Source organism: Prionailurus bengalensis, chromosome C1, assembly GCF_016509475.1.
Source record: "Prionailurus bengalensis isolate Pbe53 chromosome C1, Fcat_Pben_1.1_paternal_pri, whole genome shotgun sequence".
Classification (NCBI taxonomy): domain Eukaryota; kingdom Metazoa; phylum Chordata; class Mammalia; order Carnivora; family Felidae; genus Prionailurus; species Prionailurus bengalensis.
Window position 1 is genome coordinate 68,907,929 of NC_057345.1, and position 26,428 is coordinate 68,934,356.

The 26,428-nt window shown below is 33.9% G+C and overlaps 1 protein-coding gene across 43 annotated transcripts in view; it reads left to right on the forward strand.

The window, feature by feature from the left end:
* Positions 1-26,428, forward strand: part of ADGRL2 (adhesion G protein-coupled receptor L2) — a 624,038-nt gene that overhangs the window by 443,556 nt on the left and 154,054 nt on the right. The window lies entirely within an intron of this gene.

Sequence of the window (26,428 nt, forward strand, 5' to 3'; positions counted from 1 at the left end):
ACTAGGTCTGAATATTTAAAAATATAAGTGAAAAAATTAGATTTTTCTTCTAAGTACAAAACTCACTACAAATGCTGCTTGTTGTAAGTTGCCTTTCCCTTTAACCTTTTAACCTTGTTTTCTTTAAGTAGAAAAGAAATTTAACTGATACTTCTGTATGTTTAGCATGAAAGTGAGCACATCTTTTATAATTTACATTTATTTGATAAGGATCTTAGTTAAAAAAAACACTTCATCAGCTTGTCTGTTCATTTATAGAGAAGTCAGACTGAATGCCTCAAATTTCTAATCACTGCTTGTATGTTATAAAGGTGGCGTGTACATGTTTGAAGAGAGAAATCAGGGAGACATCAAATTGTCCAACAGTAATTTTTTGGTAATACACTGCCCCCAAGACTTTGAAACCACTCTTAACTTTCTTTGGCTTTTTACCCCGTTCCCTTTGCAGAGGTGCACCTTATCTCTGTGTACCCGAAGAAAGGAATATAGTAAGGAGGAGAGTATGTAAGGGGAAACCTAAAACAGATTCTGAAAAAAATATATAATGGAAGGGATATTTATGGAAGGGATATATAGTGGATTTGCATTTTGCGAATCAAATCAGTTTTTCTTTTTCTTTTTATACTGAATTAATGAAAATAAATTTATTTTTTCAGAAGTAAATACTTCCTGACTTAAGCTTTAGAATTATTCTAAATAAGAAGAGAATGTAGAAGTTAACTGCGTTTATTTGAGATTCATCTTTTATCTTTCAATGGAAGTCAATCCTAAAATACCACCTTTGATTGTTTACTTTGGGATCAGAAGATGCATCAGATAAACGTGTTGAACAGCTTTGTTTTGGGTGGTCTATCATTTCAGGCTTGTGCTGTGTAAGCAAGGTAATGTTTTCTTTTCCTTGAAATACACTTTGTAGGAGTGACTCTTGGGTGACTTTGAAAAGTTTGTATATCCTGCCTTCTCAAGCTGCATTCCTAGCCAAGCTGAGGGACAAGAATAATCATGTTGAACCACAAATTTTCAGAAGCAGTTATTTTAATCAGATAATTGGTAAGGAGGAGACTCTCGATAATAAGATTTTTATACAATGGTGACCTGCATCTGTACCAGGCAACTGCTACGTGTTTCAGATATTTTTGCTAACCCTTGTTATTACCTGCAGAGGGAGCTTGTATATGAGATAAAATAATCAAGGCAGTATCAGTTGGTACTGTTTTTTTGAAAATTATATTTTTGACATACTTAAAATTTTTGAGAAAAATTGTTCTAAGGAAAGTAAAGTATTTGGGATTAGCCAAGTAGTGAAATTTATAGTGAAATTTAATATACTAAATGCCCAAGTATTTATCATTTCCTGTATTCACAGATCACAAATGTGCTTTTTACCTTTCCTTATTTAGTAGAAACTTGAAAGGTAACAAAGATAATGAATCAGATTCATTTTTGAGGTGATAACTATTTTTATGATTGGCCAAACCTCCGGATGTCTGTAGAACTGGGTCTTATTTAAATACCTAATAATTGTTGAAAGAGACATCTGGATTTTTTAGAAAATTTTCCAGATTAATGTAAAATGTTACAAAGTGGTCACTGAATAGGAAGTAGTAAATTCTATTCCTCTACATTTAATTAGGAGATCAAATTAGATGAGTTGTATATGCTGTTTTCTGAAACAAAAATGATCACTTTGGATTAATGACTTTTACTTGCAATAATGGACCGATTAGTGCAGTGACACTTAAACAGGGAAACTACCAGTAAGGACCTAATATCAAATGGTTTAGAAAATTGCTGACTAACTTGGAAAAAAATGAATGCAGGCAAGAGAGATAGTACTTAATTTAAAAAACTGAATTATATTTATGAACATTGTGTCAGCTAAATTTCTAAGAAATTATAAGCCAGATACTCAAATACTTGAGAGTTTTGCGATCAGGTGTTTTGGTAATCAGGATGAATCAAATGCCTTTAGTGGCATTTGGTTCTTTTCAGTGAACAAAATTTTTCATATCATATGTGTAATTGTGCCAGGAATTTTAAGGATGGGATAGAATATGAAGTTATACTAAAAATGAGCTTATTTATTTTTATTTTTACATTTTAGTAAAAATGTTATTTCAGAATTTGCTTGTTGGAAAAAAAGAAGGGTTATCCTTTTACGCATCCTTGAAAAGAGATGTAATAGTTCATTTTTCCCCGTAGTTTACCAAGGAATGGTATGACAAGTAAAAATATTTATTTTGTATTTTAAGAGGCTTTGTTTCTTAATGAAATTCATTGTTAGGGACTGTTTTATTAGCTAAGCTTTACTAATGTGAAAAGTCAGATTGTTACTGTTACTCAGAATGACCCTCTAAGCAAGGAAACTGTTGTCTAATAAAGCGATTTATGGTACTGGCATGGGCTTTTATATAAGTATTAACCTCTCAGCGTGGTCATGTATTATCTTAACAAGTCTATGCTACGTTTATGCAGAGCATTTTCATACCAGGGTAAGGATATTAGCAACAGCAAATACACTTCAATAAGATAATGATGGTATGTTTTTACAAAAGTATACAAATGCTCTTATTCCATAGAGTTATTGATAGGAATCCTGTACTGCCAACTTCATTGTCTTAAATAAACAAAGATATCTTATCATTGTTGGTGCTAAATATGATAGGCACCGGAAAATGGAATCTGATACTACAGTTCATTACCCTTTTCCCTCAAATATCACACCTCCCTTCACAGAGAGGTAAGGGTTACTAGAGAATTCATTCCAGGAAAATTGTTACGTGAGGAACAGGAACTGTCACAGAGTGCATAACTTCTGTGAGGTTATTGGAAAGGCACAGCTAGGGTAAGTTCTACTTGTTTTGTCTTAAATTTGGAGGTAGACTACTGAGTGGCTTTTAAAGTCGTGAAATTTGAATCCATTGCAAAGCAAATGTGTTATTGAAAAGTTAATTTATGATTGTAAAAGTATTATTGGTATTAGATTGGTGATGCTAATGACAGGGAAGTTAATTGGCAATGAATGCTTACCGGTTTAAAATAGCCCTGACGTTCTTTGTAAGTTATCAGAGAAATCAAATATGCTTGATTGAATGATAAAAATATTAATTATAATATTATATTCTCTGCTCATTTGTACAGATGTTGAGTAAATGTGTATGTATTGTTTCTGTATCCATTTGAGTAGATTGGCTTTTAAAAAAATAAGCTATTTTATGAGTAGAATATAATATGAGGAATAATTCTCCAGATAAAGATAGTATGCGTTATGAATATAGATTTGAAATAATCTTTTTTAATATACATTTTATAAAAATGGAAGTTCCTGTTAAAAAATTTGCTATGTTTTATTCTCTTTGAACCAAGAGACATATTTTAACATGCTAACATTTTAAATGGAAGTTAGCAACACATGTAAAAAACCCTAAAGAATATTTATTCAAAATTTATGTGTACCTATATGAAGACTCTGGAATTCAGAACTATGAATCTGCATGTTTTAATAGCTGTGCTGGAAAAAACCAAAAAATTTATATTGCCTTATTACCAGAATTTAAAAACAAATGCCTTCATTTCAATTCTAAAAATGGATAAACAATATTAGTTTCTTTGCTTTTATATTTCTCAAAGGCATAGATTTCATCAAATTGAAATCTAACAAAGGTTTAGAAGACTACATTTTATTATGTACACTTTATATAATGTGATTCTCTGGCATTCATAGGATATTGCCAATTCAAAGCTGCACTGAAGATTGAAAATGTTAAAATCGTAGAATATCAAATTTCTATTAATTTTAAAAAAGAATAAATTATAAGATTGCACATTTTTTTCTCCAGTAATTTAAACATGATTGTATTACCTTTATATAAAAATAAACACATATCTTAAGGAAATAAAAACATTGATGCTTTTTGTTCGTGGATAATTTTGTCTCATTTATATGTTTTTCATATTTTAAAATAAATTTAAACAGTCTTTTTGAGATTTACAGTTAAGGAAAAGAAAGGCCATTTACTCATTGAATATTTATGTTTTTAAAAAACTAGTTTATATTCAGTGCTCTTTAAATCGGAATATTGATTTGAAAGGCATTTTTGTTTTGACCAAATACAATTCAAAGCAGAAAAGTAGTTGTTAATACTCATATCAGAGGCCTGACATAAAAATTTAGGTTCAAGGAAGTAGCTTAGCCCAGTATTTTATTACTTGTCAGAGCATCGTAAGAGATGCTTTGTTATCTCTTAGTAGTAATTACTGGCCCGTAGTAGCTGTTGGCAAATACAAAAAATAAGTACCTGGACCTTTGAAATTATTTGAATTACATTTCAAGAAAATCTTTGTTTTAGCTCTTGCTACATGGGATTCAGATAACAGCTGCACTACATTAAGGTATTTAAGAATATGTTCTAAAAGCACTTTTCTGTCTTTGTACTCTTCATACATGATTAGTGCTTATAAAATATCTCATTGAATTATGGTGACATGGAATTATAATGAACTTGATGGTCAAACGTAACTTTTATGCCTTGCCTATTTTAATAATGTAGTCACTCTCTCGTACCTCCCATTTGTTTTTTGTTTGTTTTTTATTTTTTTTAACTAATTTTCTTCTGTTACTGATATGTGAAGAAGTGCTTAAATTCTGACATTTCAGCCTGAAACCTATAATTGGTTTCAGTACACGCGAAAAGATATTTTTTAAAACATTTATTATTCAGCTAATAATGTTACATGATTAAAAAATCGAGAAGCAAATCTTAAGAAAATTAGAATTCACATTTTCTAGAGTTGCATTAAAAATATTTAGAATTGATTTTTAATAGTTTAAAATATTCCTAAAATATGAGAATAAGAACTCCTTAGAACAATATTAAATTGAATAGCCTTTTTACTTGTGTATTTGAAGAATATTGAGACTCTTGTAGATTACATACATTAGTAGCCTCATTCTTTATATTGCCTGTTAAATCTGTAAAAATCAAGAACATTACCAAGAAGGTTGCAATTTAATCACCACACTGTTAACTTTTAATTGAAAATAAACGAAAATATAGGCTTAATTTGTTAGCTTACTTTATTAAAATTGATTTTGCCTGTTCATGAAGAATAAATCAACTCCTATGTATTTATAAAATTAGTATTGCGTTTTTTTGTACTTAAGAACATGTTTTTAGTATTCCATTTATCGCTTTATAATATTTTTGATATTTCCTCTGATAGAATGTTTTCTTCCTTAATAATTTGATATTATTCATTTCTGAATTGATGGCTATGGGCCCTCTTTCTCTTTTTTTAAAAAAAAATATTAAATCACACATTTTAAAAAATTGACTTCCCAAGTAAGATGCTGTTTGACCTCCAAAAAAGAGCAAGGTATCAATTTAGTGATTAGTATCAATGTATAAGTTTTTGATTTAATGTGGAATCGTATGGTGGTGGTGTTCAGATTGTTTCCATGTGACTTACTATGTATTAAGCCCTCCATAATTAAAGAAAGGGTAATTGCCATACCTTCATGTTTGGCATTGCTTAACTCTAGTAAAATATTCTTTTAATGTTTGGTCTGATAATCCGTCATTCATTAGGATATGATATATGAGTGATTTTTTATACTTGCCTACTTTTGTTCAACCTACAAAAGAAAAACTTTATTCCATGTACTTTTTTTTTCTCAAAGAAAATGTAGGAGATTTTCATTGAAGCATCCTAAATGACCGTTTGAGAAATTTATATTTATTGCCATTCTGTTATTAAATTTGTGTTAATAAAATGGTTTTAAAAGAAAAAGTTTGTATAGAAAAAAGGACTTCTGTGGGCAACTACATAGCACAATTGATGGTTTTGATTGGCCTGCCATTCTATTTTGTTTCATTTATATTTGTTTCAACCAAAATCTGGTAAGGCAAATATATGTGTATGTTCTTGGCCAAGGATTCAGTGTTGCCTTGATCTCATTTTTTTGGCTGAAGATTTGGCGCTGTCTGTTATCTTAAGAATGACTGCATTATGTGTAAGACCTAAGTGTTTATTAATTTTCTCTCCTTATTATTGACTTTTAGAACCTAAGAGTTAAATAAACTTTGATGGTAATTTTGCCATTTGAATTTGTTGACATTATATTTGTTGCATAAAAGAGATTTAAAAAGAGTGAAAGGTATATGCAGCCCCCTATAAGGGTATGTGTTTAGGTAAGGAACTGTAACACATATCAATAATTCAAGTAGTTGGAAAGTCAGACTAAATATATTAGGAAGGATTCCAGGAAACAATATGTAATTTTGGCTAAATAGTTAAAATTTTCATTAACACAGCTTATAAAGGTTCACTTTTGGACAGAATCACAACTATACCATTCTGACTTTCTAAAGTTTCGCTTATCTATTTGAAAATTAATTTCTTACTTATTAAATTGACTTCAATGCGGAGTATTCTAATTAAAGCTTCAATATTACATCATTTTAACATACAATCAAAAATTGATGAAATCGAAGTATTTAACATCCAGGTTAAATTTTTTTGAAATCACCTGTCATGGTGGTATAGAAACAGCTTTAACGGCAGGACTTAAGTCCATTTTTTTTAACTATTGCAAGATTTGTGTGAATAGACTGAAAAATATTTTAACAAACAATTCAGTGCAAATTAAAAGCTCCCTATCTTTAGTAGTGAGCTTCATTTATATGGACTTGGAGTTTTATTGATTTTGTGCTACAGATAAAATAATTGAACAGCGTGGTTTTGGTTTAATATCTGTAAGTATTACAAATTTTAAAAAATTGAAGCTGTCTTTAATTCTAAATATAGTGGTAAGAATTTTATCTTTCGGAATATAGTGAATTTGGTGTATTTGGTTGTTTAGTGGAAAGGCAGGTGTTTCCATCTTTGGCACTGTATTCAAGAGTGTATTAGTCTAATTACACCTCCTTAAGCTGATGTTTCATTTATAGGGACATTTATAAGGTACAGCTAAGGTCATAAAGGTAAATTTGATGAAGTAAATCTCAATTTTTGGCAGCCTGTCACCCTTCTGTGTTGTCCAGTTTAGTTTTTCTCAAGCCAGAGGGTATCACCAAGCCAGAGCATTTCAGTTATTTCCACTGTCCTACTTCTCCCAATTTTGATGAATAAAATTGTATTTAAGATACACAGTACTAAGAATGTCTTACTGTATAAAACAATTCTTTCGAGAGTCCAATTAAAGTAAAAGTCAAACCCAAATTATCTTTTGAAGCATCTGATATTTCATATGTGGGTACATTCTCTTAAATACATTATGTTCCTGTAGCTCAGAGCAATCATTCTTGACAATGTTGCATGTGCATAAGTGACAGGTGAAGGCTTGGATTTACTTTAATAACTCACGGTATTTATAATGCTTTGGCTTTTACTTACAAGATGTTATTTTTGGTTTCCTACAATGCCACGGAGGTTATTACGGCAGCACATGTGGTTTTAAAAATGTGAGAATTTCTAGTACCGAGTTTGCCAAAATTGCCAGGCCAAAAGCATGCATTTGCTTGAATTGGTCTTAAGGTCTGTGTTTTACAATATTGATTATGTTTTATCCTTTATAAGAACAGTTTCATCTGTAAGTTCACTTCATCTAGTTATCCATTGACTTCTGGGCTTTAATTTTATTCACTTTGGATCAACAGCCATTTATTAAGGCCCTGCCTGGGAAAATGTGCTATGTAAGGACTGCTCTCTAAGAGGTACTTATAATCTCATGAGAGAAAAAGACATTTTCACAAATAATTATAAGGCGCACTATAGTGACGTGCCAAAGTGAAGCGTAGAGGAAAGGCTGTGGAAAATAGGGTGGGTGGAGTGAATTCAAAATGAGTCGTATGGAAAAAAGAGACTTCATTTAGGTAGACCTAAAGGCAGAGAATGATTTCGGCAGATGCAGGCTTTTGGAGAGGAGGACAGGACAGAGGTAAAAGCTCTAGGAAATAAAGGAAGAAATACGGTGCCTTAAGGAGAATGTGTATGGAAGGTATGAATTGCATAGCAGATGGAAGGAGATGAAAATGAGATGTTAGTTTGGGACATGGTTGTAAAGAACCTACTCTGCTAAAATTAGACTTTGCATTTGGGCCAAAAAAGGTGTTAATATTTTCGATTAAGTAAGTGTTACATGTAACTGCTAACTCTCAAGGTGACATAAACAATAACTTAGAGCAGGGGAAATAATGGAGGAAATAGAACCTACTTAGAAGGCGTGGATGACAGTCTAGGTGCAAGACAATGGCCATAGACAGATGGGAAAACTTTTGTAGTATGGTAGAATTTGGCAACCGATTAAATGCGGGGTAGAGGAAGAGTTGGAATCAAACGTAGATTCTGGACTTTACTCATTCCTGCCATTTACTTGCTTGCGAGCAAGGGAGAAGGAATGAGCCCATTTTTCTGCCCATACGTTGAGATGCGTGCATTATGCCTAAATAATACCAGCGGTCCAAAAAAAATTGCTTCAAGTTGATATACATATTTCTAATGGATATTTGTGAAAAAATAATAATTTTACAGACTTTACAGAAGTTTCTAAAAATATTGAGTATATACTTGTATATGTTTTAAATAATACTCGTGTTTCTTCAAATACTGATTAAAGTGAAGAATTTTATTATGTGGACTTGAGGCTATAAGGTTTAGGTTTCCAGTTGGTTTGTGTTTCAAGTGAAGTTTCTTACAAGGTAAGACTATAAAAGTCAGCTGTTATAATCAGGTTAGAGAGAAATCTTTTATTTTATGAAAGAATACTTTTCTCATGATTAGACTTGTTGAGATATATTCTCTTTGTTGAGAGTCATTTTAGGAACATTCTTAACAACTCTTTACAAACTAATTTGATATTCTTAGGTTTCCTTAGATACAAGCTTTGTCTCTTTTTGGAAAGCTTAGGAGTTTCTGTACCCTCAAAGGTTTTTTGTTTTGTTTTTGTAATTCATTACAATTTTTGTTTTTATTGTGGCTTTCTCTTTTGTTATCATGAACTTATGTATTTATTCTGTTGGTACCTAGGAAATTTCCTAGCTACATCTTATTTATTATTAAGAATAATGAAATCATTTCCACAGTAGCTTTTCAATTCTTTAAACCCAGCAATAACTTCTAGGTTTTATAGGTGGTTAATTATGGGTGACAAGGCTGAACAACAACCAGACGCACCTATCAGCATATATCATCAGTTATTAACCCAGAGTAGGCTTTCAATATATTTTTGAATAAGCAGTTACCATTTATTATAATGAAGATCACAATAAATTGGGCTAGAACCTAACCAGTTTCAGATTCCTTTCATGGACATAAGAAAGATAATGGTAATAATAAAAGAGTTAATACTGATTTTTCAGTGGTATCAAAGTGTTCTTACTTCCATATAATAGAGAAAAATTGTGTGATGCTGTTATCATAGAATTTAATAGAGCTTCATACATGGAAAGCTCTCAGTAAATGCTTATTATTAATATTATCTTTATTGATGCGGATTAAATTTGGTTCACATTGGTTCATATGTTTAAGTGGCTCGTGTTATTTGGCATCATTTTTACTCTTTAGATCTGTTTTATTTTTTCTTACTTTTGTTGGGAGTTTCTCTCTTCCTACTTTTTTAAAGTTCTGCTCAGGGTTTTCTATTTGTGTTGCTATCTTCTTTAGGACATAAATCAGTGATTGATCTGATTTGTCTTTATCAATATTGGTGTTCTGACAATGAAAACAAGAAATGTTGATGCCTCCCCCTCCCACCTGAAAATATCTTTACACTTTTACTGTGTGATTAAGTAAAAAGATCAATATTTTCTTCATTTTACTTTTATAATCTGATGTTTGATTGAATTATCATATGGAAACCATGCAAGTAGAATTCTTTTTTGTAGTTCTCCCTGACCTACAATCACAGCTCAAAATTCCTGCCCCCAAGTCATCGCAAAGATTAGGATCCTCCCATATATTGGCAGTTTTAAAAGGAAGTCGGTAGAGGAGACTTGTCAGAACTGTGTCCTGGTATGAAGGCTGGCTTCTTTTTTCCACTGGTTGACCAGTAATGCTGAAGATAGATTTGCATAAGGTAATCAACAGGAAATAAAGGGAAGTTAATTAAATGTTGGTGTTGATACTATCGTGTGAATTTTTGTTGTTAGGTGGTAAAGGAAATCATAAAAAATAATAGAAATGTTTAAAAAGACATTTTAATGGTCATGAGATAAAATATTTAAAGCAAAATTGTTACTGTGACAAGATATTTTAACAAATCCATGTTGTAACCATCTAGTCACTTAGCAAACTGTGAAAAAATAGTACGTAGTATCTCGTATAAGCTTTGTTAAAGGTATCCTAAATTTTAGCATTAGAAACATTTTCTGGTACATAAGGAGCCATTCTTCCACAGTTCTTTCCTCAGTGGAATCACAGGTGGATTACTTTTATTTTTTAATTATGAAATGGTAGTTTTTTTTAGGGGGGGTGGTGGTTGTCTACCTTCCAAAATGTCTTCTAGTGACTAACAGTAGAATCTGATTAAAATCTCATTGTGTTCTTGCATTTACAGCAGAAGACTACTGTAAATTACATTATATGAAACTGAATAAAAACTATGGCTTGATTTAGAGTGTTAATAAGATCTACATTTGCACATTGTAGCTGTAGGGTTTCAAGATTTTAATTTAGTGAATGCCAGAACAATTTCTTGTGTTTAGTTTGACGATTGTTATGTGAGAAGTGCATCTTCCCAAATTGGGACGGACATATATATATGTATTATGCAATTTACAGAGTCTAATTATTAAAACCTGTTAAATTTCATATTTAATATTCAGATATCTTTCTGCAAACAGGCTGCTTAGATTTACTATCAATGTTTGATCCGTGTATTAAAGTCGATTAAATTGCAAATGCTGGTCTGAGTAAGGGTGGAAGGTTAGAATTTGGAAGTTGCCATGGTTTTTCAGCAACTACAGTAAAACATAAATATCAGAGAGAAAATAATCTACAATGCCACATGCTTTATAGGTGATATCAGATACCGTAATTGCAAGGAGAGACTGAAGTGTAATTCCCAGTATGAAATTTACAGTCTTTTCATCTAGAGGTGAGATATAAGCACCCAAATTGGTGTTGAATTGGAGTACTAATGTCAGTCCCATAATTTTGGAGGAGAAAAGAGTTGTGGATTTTAATCTTTCCATTCATTGCTCAGAATAGTGGTAAAGTGTGTTGCCCTCTATTTTAAAACTTTCACTTGTAAGAGAACTTTTACGGATGGAAATAGTATTTTCTCCAAATCCAAAATATTGCTGGGCAAATGTGTAGCTGTGGAAGCCTACCTTGTCAAAAAGTTTTACAGAAAAACAAATTTTCTTCTATTTTCAGTGTACCTTGAAAATAAATGTCCCTTTTTTAAAAATTTACCCAGTCTTGTTTTTATTTAAAAGCAAATTTATCAGGCATACTTAACATGGTTTTCATATGACTTCATGTTTTGTGATATTTGGAAAGCTTAAAATATTTAAAATTAAAAATTGTTTTCATAGATTCCATTAGATTTTTAAGTATTTTATTTTATTATTCATTAATTATTTGACAGTAGGCTTCACACCCAGCATGAAGACCAGCGCAGGGCTTGAACTCAACGACTGTGAGATCAAGACCTGAGCTGAGATCAAGAGTTGGACGCTTAACTGACTGAGCCAAACTTTTAAGTATTTTAAAGAAAAACTTCATCAAGGGATTATTTCAATGGAGTTTGGTTAGAGCTGAGTGCCAGGTTTAGTTTCCCACTAACTGTGACCTTCCTGCTTTACTTTTATCATGAGGAGGTTCAGTTTATTGGGCTTCTGTATGTGATCAAAATAAGAAGGTATTTTATGCCAAACAATGGTAAATTAAACTTTCTGAAAAACATTCATTTTTATTTTGTCTTTTCAATAGGCATTCTCAATATTTAATTAAACATTTAATTAAACAAAAAGTTGTGTGTAGAAAAAAAAATCCTTGAAAATCCCTATTCTGGGAGATCTTAACGTTTGTTTCTACTTAAAAAGAAAAAAAGTTCCTTTCACACTTAAGTTTCTGAATCCCATTCACTTTTCTTTATCCTTTCTGCCATTCATGTTCTTTACTTCACATCAGTGGTTCAATGTATTCATTCATAGCTTTCTCCTTTCTTCCCTGTGTTCCTTTCTTTCTGTCAAAAACGTTATGTGCTATTTGCCAAACATTATGTAAGGCTGCCTAGCACTGAGATTATAGATGTGAAAGCCATGGGTTCTGTTTTCAGTTAGCTCACAATAATTTGAAATGATACTTGAGATACTCTGTGATATAGCACATTGTACTGTGGTCACAAATGACAATGCTCTTTTGGTGTGTGTGGTGAGGATTGGTGGGGAAGGAGGGAGTTCGTGTGTCCAGTGATAGGCCTAAACGGAGTATTGGAAGAAGAATAGTAGTTGGCCAAGAAACAGGTTGCAGAGGGGATTCCAGGCAGAAGGAACATCATAAGTATGCCAGGAAAGAGACATGAGGGTAAGTAAGCTTCTTATGGTCCAAAAATTGAATCTCACTAATTTTTAGAGGAAGAACAGGAAATAAACGAAGGATGGTCATTCTCAAGCTTAGATGTTTGCTATAAAAGAAAACCATTAAAAGTGATCATTTCTAGGGGCGCCTGGGTGGCTCAGTTAGTTTAGTGTCAGACTTTGGCTCATGATCTCATGGTTCGTGAGTTCAAGCCCTGCATCAGGCTCGCCGCTGTCAGTGCGGAGCCCACTTCAGATCCTCTGTCCTCCTTTTTCTCTCTTCGCCTCCCCTGCTAGTGTCCTGTTTCTCAAAAATAAATAAGCATTAAAAAAAAAAACTTCCAGGGGTGCCTGGTGGCTCAGTTGGGTGAGCCTCAGACTCTTGATTTTGGCTCGGGTCATGATCTCATGGTTCCTGAGATCAAGTCCCATGTTGAGCCCAACTTGGGATTTTCTCTCTCCTCTCTGTCTTTGCCCCTCCTCCCAGTTGCATTCTCTTCTCTCTCTCTCTCTCTCTCTTTCTCTCTCTCTCTCTCTCTGTCTTTCTCAAAATAAATAAATAAGTAAACATTGAAAGAAGTCATAATTTCCAGAAACCTGTTTAGTTTATTGTATATTCACTATATGAATCACTAGGCTATTATGCTACATATCAGACTCAATTAAAGTGATAGGCAAAAGCTATGGTTTGCAAAGAGCACTTAGTCTTCTTAATCACATTGAAGTAATTTGCAGTTACTTGTGCCTGTGTCTCATTTCCTTATCTTGTGCATTTTTGTATTGCTGGCAGTAGGTGCCTAGCACAAAGTACGAATATTGGGAGTTTATTGGTTTGGTTTGAGGAGACTTATATTAAAGAAAGATACATATTGAAAATTTGGACAAAAGAGATTTTAAAAACAGTTTAAAAGCTTAATTGAAGAGCAGTCCTAAGATGATCCAAGATCATCAACTCTACAAATGATGCAGATGACGACGGCCAGAGGAATTTGTGGAAGGAAAGGATTTTCCACTTTGAGGTGATCAGGTTGGCTTTCTGGTTTAGGTGGCTTTTAAACTTATCAAATCTGTATAAAACTCCTTAGGTGGAAAGGAGGGAAATGCTCTGTATATGGGTACCTTGGTAAAAGTCAGTTTGAAAAGCATATCCAGAGTTACTGAGCAAGTAAATTGGACAGAAGCAGAGCGTTTTGATTAAGTATTTTTGAAATTAGATCTATTTGGATTCTACTCCTAGTTGTGCTTTTTGCCACTTTTAGTTTTGTTAAACTTTTCATTTATCACCCCTTCTTCAGCCTCTAGTTGTAATTTCCCTATTGTTTAAATAGAGATACTAGTTTTGTTGTGATAATTGAATTATAGCGAGATCATGATACATGTACTCACGGAAAATTTTTAAATCAGCAGTTCTGCGAACTGCCTTTGTCAAGTCATACTCCTAAGTGTTTTCTTTGTCTCATGTATGAAGTAATCTCTGGGGTTGGTTCCAGTTTTACACATTTTTATGTTGGAGAGTGAAATTAGGAAAATCAGTCCAATGGAAGTTAGCAAGCTGGATGGAAGGTGAGGGATTACCTGTGATTTTTGCACAAGTTTAGAGAGAAGGGGTTAGGGCCCTGGGAATAACAATGAGAGAAGATTAAGACATTTCAGAGAAAGAGTCAAATCAACAGTGAGTGAATGTGTGCCACCTTAAATTTGAAGTATGCTTTGTATTTACAGAACACTGGTTCATCGAAATTTACCGTGAGTAATGCTACCGAGGATTTTGGTTTTAAAAACTATTAGAGACTGAGCTGATTTCATTTGCATGCATATATCTGACCACGCACACTTGAACACATTTAGTAACTTTGGCTCAAAAAAAATTTGTTACTACACAAGGAATGCGATGTTTTTTTTTCTTCTGCCATTTCATACGAATGTATTTCTTTATTGTTGTAAGTCACCAATTGAAGGATATATGTATAATTCATGCTAAATCAGTATATTGGTCTGGAAGGTTTTTTAGGAGACTAATAATGGAGTAGAGGCTTCTTTAATACATATGACTATATAAAACATTATTAATGTTAACAGATGTTGCACTTTAATCCCCTAGAATGATTGTTTGGTGCCAGCAGGAGATTTATTAAGCCTGAATTGTGTGAAATTGTGTGTGCATAAGCTGCTACTTAGATTGTAAGAATGCTATTGAAAACTGTTAAAAAGTTTTAGCCGTAATTGGCAGAGAAGTATTAACTGTGCTAAAAGAAGTATGTGTGTACGGTTGGCCCATGCGCCTTCACCTTTTTATCATTTATCTTCTTGTATTAATGTCACTGAATTATTAATTCATGAGCCAGAGTGGGAAGGGTGAAGGCACCATTTAAACGTGTGGCAAATTTATCCTTATCGCTAGAGACATGAAAAAAGTCATTTTGTGTTATCTGTGAAATGGAAAGGACATTTTAAATTTTCATTTACAGTAATCCACTTCACTTCCAGTAAAACACCTAGATTATTACTACCATAATATAATGCTCTTATTAAAAATTTGTAACCTTCTCCACTCTTTTGTCTTATATATAGTATTGATAGAAAAGTTTAGCCTTCATGTATTTTAACGTGATACCTATTAATTGTAGCTGAAAAATGTTATTCTTCTGGTACGTTATAGCATGACTATTCAATTTTAAGAAACATCCGATTGCAGAAAATGCATATATTTACTGTATTAGTAGCATTCAAGATACTTTGGTTGGGGAGAACCTAGATATAGTCAGTTGGAAAGCTGTAAAAATACTTACGTTCTAAAAGAAATGTGTGCATTTATTGTGACTTCATAACTTTTTTGGAATCAGATGGATGATTTTGGCCTTGTACAATTGTTAGCTTTCTAGCAGAAATTCAGCAAATTAGAATTTAGCAGTTTCCTGTTGAATACAGTGTGGAACTGGGATATATCCAGTATTTCATATGGGCGAGTAGCAATGGTGACAGAAATTTCAGGAGTCTGAAGCCACTTTCACCAACAGCTATTTGAAACCATCATGCTAATGGTAGAATACCTCAGGGGTCTTGTCCAAACCTCATTACTTTTCAGTCTTCCATTACTTACTGTTTTGATTGGTTTTACATTCTCCCCTGCCAAACAGAGTAGCAAGACAGGTTACTGTGGCAATGTCCTTTATTTTCTTTTCTGGAGTTTCTCCCCAGACACTGTAAGCTGTACATATGGCTTTGTTATACGCACACAGTGAAACACTAATTTGTTTTGGTCAGTATAATGTTGCTTTGTTCTATTTTTCCCATTCCAGCAGGGTTAATTTACCTTTACATTAACATTTAAATTAATTTCGTAAAATAACAGACTAAAATTGGTTTGATTATTTTGGCAGACATTGGTAGTTATTGGTCAGTTCATTACTTGACTGAACTGCGTTTAGTTATCTTCATCCTGTGCCAGTTCATCCATAGCTGGCGTTGGCAAACTGTAGCTGGCTGTCTGGTTTTTGTAGTAAAGTTTATTGGCGCACAGCCATGCTCATTCATTACTCATTGTCTATGGCAGGTTTCATGCTACAATGGCAGAGCCTATAGGGTCCTGAGAGCCTAACATATTTTCTGTTTGGTCATTTATAGGCAAAGTTTTCTGATCTCTGCTCTGTAACATCATTCTACACAATCCCTTACTTGTAGTCTTCCCATACATAATGGAATATTATTGATAATATTTAGCTTACAAGATTTGAACTCACTCACTAGTTATTATCAGTGGTAGTTACTAAGTACAGCTTTTTGCTTTTCTGTATATATGGCCCAGCAACAACGGATGTATTTTCCTCAAAGTTCTCTGAATTGGAAAAAGGTTTTAAATGTTGAAATATTACAGAAATACATTAGTGTTTTACCAAATCAGAGTCTTGGCAAACAATTCAAGCTTCTACTCAGTTTTTCTCAGCTTTTTATACCCTGCATTTCTTACTAAGCATCATTCTTTTCTTACCACTTTAATATTATTTGAAATTTTAATAGAGGCTATAAAATTATACTTTAAAGTTTCAAATCCCTTTTCTAAAAACCACCTTTTGTAAACCCCCACTCCATGACTGAGTAGTCAAAAAAGCACTAACACATAAAACTTGATATATTTTAATTTCTTAATAAAGCTTTTGCTATAATTTTTTTATATTTAACAACCATTCAGAATAACTCAGTCCATTACTATTTCTTAATAGTTTGTCCATGATTGTTTCTCTTGCTTTCCCACCTAAGTCTCCTAATGCTTTTTAGAGGAGTCAACCATACCAGCCATGCAGAATCTAAGAACAGAAGTAGGAGTCGGTTCGGTTCTTTCACTTAGACTACAAGTTTATTTCTAATGTTGTTCATTAATTTACCTTCAGAAATAATTGGTATATTCCTTTTCTTTATAACACAATAAAATGCTGTTATCATCCGTTTTGCTTAGAGACGTAGATTGATATGGTTTAGAACATAGGGCTTGATGGAAAGCAACCCTGGCTAAGGCACAAGAACTTGCTCTTTTTGGAAGAAATCCCTGATGTCATCTTGTTTTTAGATCATGTGTAGTTTTCCCATGAAGTCAGAGTGTGAAATATGTGAGCTGCATAAGTCTCAGGTTATTACTATTATGATTGCCAGTGTAATAATATATAAACAGGCTTCAAAAATGTTTTTCTGAAATAGCAACTCCTTTAGGTGTTTTTTTTTTAATTTTTTAATGTTTATTTTTGAGAGAGAGAGAGACAGAGAGAGACAGAGTGAGAGTGGGGGAAGGGCAGAGAGAGAGAGGGAAACACAGAATGCGAGGCAGGCTCCAGGCTCTGAGCTGTCAGCCACAGAGCCCGACGTGGAGCTTGAACCCATGAAACATGAGATCATGACCTGAGCCAAAGTTAGACACTTAACCAACTGAGCCACCCAGGCGCCCCTAGATGTAATTTTTTAAATATGAATTATTAGAATAATTGGTGAGACCTGTTTTGGTAGAAAGGACAAGCCCTTAGTGAAACATGTTGCAGTAGCTCTTAAAAATCTTCTTCAAGATTACTTAAGATGGAATCAGGACCGTAAACATATAATTGGAATAATTGGGAAAATGATGAAATAGTAGATTCATTGTGCCTTCCTCCGCTCAAGTTGCTGAACTTGAGGACTACATATTTGTGAATTGTCCCAACCCTTGCAGTGGTAGGTGAAGATAGGATTTCAGAATGTGCTCCTGATCTCAATTTTGGACTCTCCATCCAGATGATGCTGGTCGATCTAGGTACATATCTGAAGGGAAACACAGGTCCAGAAACTGCTTTTATTTACCTTTTCTCTCATTATTTAGGTATGAAATACACTTAATACCGTTGAGTTTTGGGGGAGTGTAGCAATTATTAGTGCATATTTTGGGTCTTAGTCATTTTTTTCTCTTTTTTAAAAAATATTTATTTAAGTAATCTCTACAACCAATGTTGTGCTCGAACTCATGACCCTGAGATCAAGAGTCACATGCTATTTCAACTGAGCCAGTCAGGTGCACTATTTTCTTCTATTTTTAATTCTCCTAAGAAGATTATTAACTTTTTGAAGGTAGCAACCATATCTTAATCTATATTATAATTCTTTTTGAACCTAACACAGGACCAATTAATAATATATAAGGAGAAAATAATTAACAAATAAGTAGCACTTCTTTCAGTACGCAATATCAAAAATATCTAGTCTGTAATCACTAGATATTCATTGACAAATTGACAGACATGCATTTATAGTGTTAATATTATCTATTTTAGAAGTAAAAATTGAAAGTTTAGATGATACTGTATATATTGACATAGCTTGTAAATGAGTTATATCATTTATTGATTACAAAATGCTCTGTGCTATATATTTCACAAAATTTTCTTCCGCTTCTTAACTGTGTATAGTAATTTTTCATATTTATTTTTAAGATAACTTGACATATTTTGCTCAGATTACCTAATTATCTCTAAGAAACCTCTGATGATATTGATGATCTAATATACGACAGATCCTGGGTCATTATTAATTCATTTAGTGGTTGTATATATAGACCAAGAGGGAATCTGAATATTGATCCAGGGAATGACTAGTAACAATGATTTATGAACAAAGGATCCAGTGCAGTGAGCCAAACATAAGATTGAATCTCATGAGCAACAGTGGATTTTTTCTTTTCTATTTGTGTGAACAATGAATGATTAGTCTATAGTATTATAGATGTTAATGTGAAAACATTCTTTCCAGGACTATTTAAGATTCATTGTTAATTATAATTGGAGGAAATACTTAAATTTATTGTTTTAACTTACAAGTGACTTCTCTGGTATTTTGGCTGATAAGAATTATCAGTTTAGAATAATTTTTTATTTTAAATAGTACCATAAATGAATGAAATTAAGATAGCTTGACTGGAAATACTAAAAATTAAGTTAAATTTTAGCTATCATTACCTAAGGGATGTTAGTTTTACTAATGTAAACATTTTGAAAATCAGCTCATTATTCTCTTGGTATTTTGTCATTTTCACAGTCCCAAAATGCTTTTGTTATATTTCCATTTTTTTTAAAGGGAAAGGTAATAAAACATAAAGTAAGTTTTCTGAACTTCTTAATTAGTGGCAATAATTGGTTTGTTGCCAACACTGGTTTTATAAATATGGGTTTATATCCCAACACTGGTATTGACTTACTGTCTTTAAAAACAGGTTAAGTATTCTCATTTCAAGGCAAAATGGAGATAATAATATATATTTCCTCAAGTTGTTGTGAAGATTTCTTGAAGTCATATAGGTAAACTGTTTACGCCTAATTATGTGCCAGGCAAGTATAGCTTTTTATTAGAAAGGGTTATTTTTGAAATAGAATGTAATCTCCCAGGGGTGAGGAGTTTTATCTTTTTTGATCCTTAGTACCCAGCACATAATAGATGCTTAGTAAATATTTGTTGAGTGAATCGTTTAGTGATTAGCAGAAAGATTGGCTTTGTAATTAGCCTTGATTAGAATTCAAGCTCTGCAGGGTACCTGGGTGGCTCAGTCTCTTAAGCATAGACTCTTGGTTTTGGCTCAGGTCATGATCCCATGGTTTATGAGTTTGAGCCCCACATCGGGCTCTGCACTGATAGTGTAAAGCCTGCTTGGGATTCTCTTGCCCCCTCTGTCTGCCCCTCCCCAGCTCATGTATGCACTTTCTCTCTCTCTCAAAATGGAAAAATAACATCAAAAAAGAAAAAGGAATTAAAAAAAAATTCAAGCTCTGCCACTTGCTAGCTGAATAACTTCAACTATGAAGATCAGATTTCTGATCTTTATAATAGTGACCTAATAAAAGATTAGTGACACCTGTCTAATAGAGTGTTTCTTTCATACCTAGTATGCAGTCAAGAAATAATTGCCAGTTGCAATACCCATAATTTGTATTTCACTAAAAAACTTGCATCAGAATTCTAGACTACTAGAAGTTAAAAGTTATAAGGAAATGTCTTAAAGTTGGAGAAGGCCGCCATTTAAAAATAGCTTTCCCAGAGTGCCTGGGTGGCTCAGTTGGTTGAGTTTCAGACTCTTAATTTTGGCTCAAGTCATGATTTCACTGTTGGTGAGATAGAGCCCCTCCTCTGGCCCTGTCAGCCTGTCAGCATGGGGCCTGCTTGGAATTCTGTCTCTCTCTCTCCCTGTCTCTGCCCCCTCCCCAGCTCGATGCTCTCTCTGTCTCTCTCAAAAATAAATAAACTTGAAAAAAAATAGCTTTCCCTTTCCCGCAAATGGGGAAAAAGCTAACTTCTCGTATTGTAGGTGGATTATAACTTAACAATATATACAAAATGTTAAAAAACATATTTATGAGGGGTTTTTTTTTTGGTAGAAAAGTTGGGGAAGCCATCAACTTTTTATGATCTGTATGGTAATACTTTGAATGGGGCATGTACTTCATGTTTTTTTTTTCTTTTGAGACTCAATTTGCAAGTTTATGTTCAGTCATAATATGGCCCCTACATTGGTCTGAGAATGACAGCAATTTGTTTTTATTATTTCCACTGGAAGGATTTTAATGAAGAGAATGGCGGACTGCCCCGCGCTGTGTCTCCAGCGCCCACAGTTACAGGCCTCTTTTGCATGCTCAGCATGGCTGGTCGATGTTCTAGCGGATTGCTGATGTAATTTACTAGGAACATTCCCGAACTCTTCTCCTTTCTACTCTAAGACCTCTCTTAGAAGAATTTATTTCTTCACAGTGCAGAAGTTTCAGTAAAGGGTAAGACCAGAGATGCATGTTAAGGGGACTTTGGCAGAAATAGTTTAATTAAAGTACTCTGGGCTTGATTTCAGTGTCCACAGAAATGAAATGGAGAAAGAGGGTGGTGACCAGTGATTGGCCGCGTGGTTTTAGGATCTCTGTCAGCATTCCCAGCCCCAAACAATCTCTGTGAAGGGAAGGAAAATAAACTTCAACGCAAAAGAACGTTGAATGTCTAGAGCTAAAATAAGCTCACCGATTAGCAATAGCGAGGGTTTACTTAGACAACTTACTGAAAGAAAACTCCCAAGAGTGTCGATGTTTTGTCCGATGTTAACAAGAAGGGGGAATTCTGGCCTGTCAGGATTGCGCATAAGATATTTCTAGAAAGTGAACACCCTGAATGAGGTTTAAATTGAAATGAAACTGTGTTTTATTTTTCATCTTCTAAGCCTTTGCACGGGGGACAGTGGGGTTAGTATTATCCTTTTTTGTTGTTGTTTTGTTTGTTTTGGCTAAATATAGAAGAACAGCTCTCTTTTGCACGTAAATTCTGTTCCATAATTATTATAATTTTATAGCACAAATAAGATTAGAAAGACTGATTTTGTATAGCTTCCTTTGGCTTTCATTTAGCACCGACATACATTTAGTGCGTGGAATGAAGCATTGAGGTTTCATTGTATACGGCATTAGTCATAATAACGAGGATGGGTGACTTTGGTAGGTCTCATGCTTAGATGGTGCTTTTCTTTCCCTGTTCTCCTCGTGCTTTTAGTTGTTTGGGGTGTAGCATCCAGTGGTCTCCATACCTCAGTGTCCATGAATGGAAATCAAAGACAAAGCTTAAGATACGAATCTTTATGTTGCCTTTACTCTTAATACAATATCAACCTTATTAACCAGTTTTTGAAAATTTGAAATTATCTTTTTCTCTTATTAATCGTCTTATTTCACCGATAGTTATAAACAAACTGTTTCTATTTTTGCCAGAGAGGCATCATCACATACGAGGTTAAATGTTACTTCCTGGTACTATAACATATATACCTGAATATTAAAACTGATTAGTAGTATTTTCCTAATTTTGTTGACAGTTTAAAGCCTGGGATGTTTCATGCAGCTAATAAATATAAGGAGGTTACTGTTTAAAAAAATCTTTTTTAACGTTTATTTATTTTTGAGACAGAGACAGAGCATGAACGGGGGAGGGTCAGAGAGAGAGGGAGGCACAGAATCTGAAACAGGCTCCAGGCTCTGAGCGGTCAGCACAGAGCCCGACGCAGGGCTCGAACTCACGGACCACGAGATCATGACCTGAGCCAAAGTCGGACGCTTAACCGACTGAGCCACCCAGGCGCCCCAGCAGGTTACTGTTTTAAAGAGCGCACCTTACTTACTTAAATAGTGTATAAGTAAGTAGTGTATAAAACATTGAGGAGTATTGGAATATAAACAATGCTGAGGCATATTCCTGGAAGTCATTTGTATGGCTTTGGAAGGGTTAGTAGTAACGATGCTTTAATTGACTTTTTACATGACAGAGTAGGAGGACATGTAGATCTAAAAAAAAAAAAAAAAAATCTTAGGTTTGGTAGCAATAGGACTAGGATGAAATTGTTTGAATCTTCTTATTTGAAGGGTAAGAACAAGATTGTACATTAGAAGTGGGTTGGATATTTAAAAACCTTGGTCATAAAAATCATAGTTTACCTTGTTTCGGGTTTTATTAAGAAATGAACCATTACTTAGCTTTATGAGGAGTTTGAGCTGCCTTTATAGTCACAATTCCTCACCAGAGTTCTTGGAAAAATGTTTTCTAAAATCTAAGGACAAACTAGTTATTATATTTTTAATGTTTATTATTTTTAAGAGAGAGAAAGAGAGACACACACACACACACACAGTGTGAGCCGGGAAGGGGCAGAGGAGAGAGGGAGACACAGAATCTGAAGCAGGCTCCGGGATCTGAGCCGTCAGCACAGAGCCCGACACAGGGCTCGAACTCACAAACCCTGAGATCATGACCTGGGCCGATGTCAGACGCTTAACTGAGGGAGCCACCCAGGCATCCCAAGAAAACCTGGTTATTAATATGGAGAATTACTTAATCTTTCTGTTCTCTGAAAGGAAATTTAATAGCTTTCTTCTGATTTTGTTCCTTGTTTTTGTTTTACATTAGAAGGTTTTACTGAGCTTCATTTTGCAGGTAGTTAAAGGAAGTTTGAAGGGAGGGGTCTGGTAGCTACATGTATGCCTGTGAATGTCCAATGCCTCCACTTTGATGAGGAGCAATGCTTTTCCTAAGATTAGTTTCACCATGTTTGATTATTTATTCATTCTACCCTTAACTGATTGTGGTTTGTTAAGTATTTCAAATTTCATTAACTTTTTTTAATGGAAGGTTGTTTTTAATTTGGATCACAGCAGTAAAATCTTTTGACTTAGTTTTCAAAATTGCGTTTAAAGCTTGAATTTTTGTAAATGATTTTATTTGATGGAAAGTGATTGGATATAGCTTATAGAATGAAAAAGAATTTATTCTGTTTTTGCTTATTGCACAGACAGATGGACATAAGCTTTATTTGCATAAAGGAAGCTATGATTTTATTGCATTCCAGAACCGGTTTCTGTTTGTTAGAAATAGTCATTTATACTAAGCCTCATAATTGACTACAGTGTAATTTTAGAATTGTGTTTCACATTCTCAAACCTTAAAATTGTGTTTCACGTTCAAACCTTAAGAATACACTTAAATTTTAGTATCGTTAAAATCTGTTCATGAAATATCTGTCCTGGCCAAAGACCACAAAAGAGGTCTTGGTTGTGCGGTTTCCTCCTCGTTTTCCCCTTACTAACAGAGGTTTTCCTATCTTGGCAGCTGTTTCCTACAAGGCAGTCATCAGTCTCTGATTTCTTCCTTCCCTTTCTTCCCACAAACAAGGGCTCTTTCAAATAGCAGATGACCGAAGACAGACTAATCTTGGATCACTTTAAGAAAGTGGAAATGTGTTCAAGAGTTGTGCTTGTGGGCAAGCAGCCTGTATGCATGTCATTGAAATGAAAATGCTCATTACAAGCAGAACTTGGACAGCTAGAGTTCTTTTTGCTCAAATCAGGAGCATTCCAGAGGCTGACTTCATTTTACTTGTACTAATTAATGTGTCTCATCCACACATTAAAATCATTCTAATTGCTTGATCAGATCATTGAACAATATGGAGGATATAAGAAATTGTTCCTTGATTCGCCTTTTCAGTGTGACGGGCCATGAAATTTTCTGACTTCTCTTTATGCTTTGTATAAAATAGCTTGCAGTTTTAAGGCAGGTACTTTGCCACAGCAGTTGTAAACCACACGTTTACTTTTGGTTTTGTCTTTTGAATAGTCTTTGGGAGTTCTGTGTGAAAAAAGAATAGAGAGATAGCCACTTCTACACAGTTGTGTGCCATCTTTCCCCAGCAGATTAATTTTTGATATGTCATTCTTCTTTTTATATTTTTGGCATTCAGGAGAGGAAGTTTGCTCTTTCCTTTGTTTTTGTCTTATTTCTTTGGACAATCATCTGAAGTGTTCTCAGAACTGGGTAATGCCATTTCTGACCCCCTTTGTCATGATACCTAAATGTCTTCAGTAGTTTCATAGAGAGGTAAAAAATTGGGCTCTTCTGGGTCATGGAGGGATGTATAGGGAAGCAGTTTTATCTCTGAAATCGTAGGCATGATAAAACAAAATGCTTATTATGGAAATACCTTGCTAATTTCATCTGTGATTTTATGGATCTTTATATTTAAATACTAGATAAGAGCTTCAGATTAATTTTTTACATTCTTTTTGTTGTGGTTATTGGTAACGCAAGGGTAGTGACTTTGTAGTGTGATAAGTATTCCCAACTATTTAGAATATGACTGCTTTTGCATTGAAGTTATATCATAGTGAACTGATAATAGAATATAGTGAACTGATAGTCAAATATAGTAAACTGCTAATAGAACCACATATGATATGTAAAATGTGTAGCAAATGCAGAGTAGCTTAGATAATGTGAAAGAGAACTCCATTGTTATCTAGGAAAACTTGTTTTCTAAATTTTCTTTATGCTTTAGTGTCAGCATCTAAATTACGTAAGACTTATTTTTTTTATAGATACAACTTCAGAATAAGGGATACTCCCCTTACTATGCTACTCCACTCTTAAAAACTCTTTATCTGCAGCAGATTAAGGGTAGATTGAGAAAATTTGTATGAGTATTACTTAGAAGAAAGTTACAGGAAGTTAATATGAAGAAACTGTTAAGATATCTCTTTAAAAGAATACATTTTGTAATTTTTCCACCCTCAGGGCAAGACCAGGAGACTGGATGTATTTGAGAACTGTCTGCATTCTATGTGTATTGTCAGGCTAGTATTTACTCTGATTCCTCTTGCTACCCTAGAAAGAAGCGAAATACTTCAGTAGAACCTATTAGCAAATAACCTGGTCTCATGTGATCCTAGGAACTGAGAAATACTGATTAAGTCATGCACCTTAAGTTTTTGTATTCTTTCCAGTTGAAGAACTGGATTCTAAAGGCCAGTCAGAATTAGACTTGGTTCCAGGTTTTATATTATTTACCTCTCTCCCATTTTTTTTTAATTTTTTTAACGTTTATTTATTTTTGAGACAGAGAGAGACAGAGCATGAACGGGGGAGGGTCAGAGAGAGGGAGACACAGAATCTGAAACAGGCTTCAGGCTCCGAGCTGTCAGCACACCGCCCGATGCGGGGCTTGAACTCACAGACCGTGAGATCATGACCTGAGCCGAAGTCGGCCGCTCAACCGACTGAGCCACCCAGGCGCCCCTACCTCTCTCCCATTTAAAAAAAAAATGTGCGACAACCTTGGAGATAAAATCATCATGGTCTTGAGGTTTTTATTTGGGTTCAGTGGATGGACCAACCTAGTCAAGGATATAGGTTTAATCTTAGTAAGATATATTGTGCTATAAAAAATACATATGAAAATCTAAAACGTTAAAATGAAATAGTTAAGAGACTGTTTATTAAACTAGTCCCCGTGTGAATAGCTATAGCAATTTGATACGTGGTGTTTAAGAATGTGGTTCTGGAATGCCATTATTATATAAATTAATGTACACCCATGTGTTAAAAATTGTACATGCTTATATAGAAAAATAACCTGCTTAATTATATCTTTAATCTGACCCGCAATATAACAGGATAAAATAGTAGATAATACTGCTGTTATCATCAGTAAACACAAAAACATTTATGTATTGATAACATTTTATTAGAGGCTTATATGCTAAAGCTAGTAATTTGATAAAAAGACTGATATGTGGCAAAGGAGACAGGTATATTTTTCTAGAAGGACTTCCTAAGCTTTTCGGAGAAAAACGGTCATTAGGGATTTACATAACTATTCTATGAATTCATAGGTCATGGTTATCTATAAATGATTTTTTGAGCTTTGATCATTTTCTTTATGTAAAGCTCAGATATCCGGTATGTAGGAGCAGCTCCCATATTGGATATAGAATCAAAATATATACCATTTATCTTTTTATAATTAGGAGGAGACGGGAGGGAGAGACAGAGAGTTGCTGGCTGTTATTATTTTTGCATTTATTTTTTGTGACGTAGCAGGACCA